The sequence below is a fragment of the Penaeus monodon genome, chromosome 19 (assembly GCF_015228065.2).
Source record: "Penaeus monodon isolate SGIC_2016 chromosome 19, NSTDA_Pmon_1, whole genome shotgun sequence".
Classification (NCBI taxonomy): domain Eukaryota; kingdom Metazoa; phylum Arthropoda; class Malacostraca; order Decapoda; family Penaeidae; genus Penaeus; species Penaeus monodon.
In genome coordinates this window covers 4,116,475-4,116,719 of record NC_051404.1, presented here as the reverse complement: position 1 = coordinate 4,116,719, position 245 = coordinate 4,116,475, and positions in this window count along the sequence as shown.

The window sequence follows — 245 nt, the reverse complement described above, 5'->3', positions numbered from 1 at the left end:
GTAACCTCACAAATAAATGCCCATCAGCCTAATGATAATAACGCAGTGCACCCTGTCAATACTCACAAGGACCAAGCTGTGAGAGAAATATACCGCGCGGCTAAATTGGATCGCACGCATATACTAGCAGTTATGAATTAAAGTTACAGCTCTTACCCTGTTGTTTTACTCGGGGTGTTTGACTTCTGTTATTTAGCAGGAGGGCCGTTGGAGGTTTTTCTTTATAGGTGTCCGTATATCTTCTC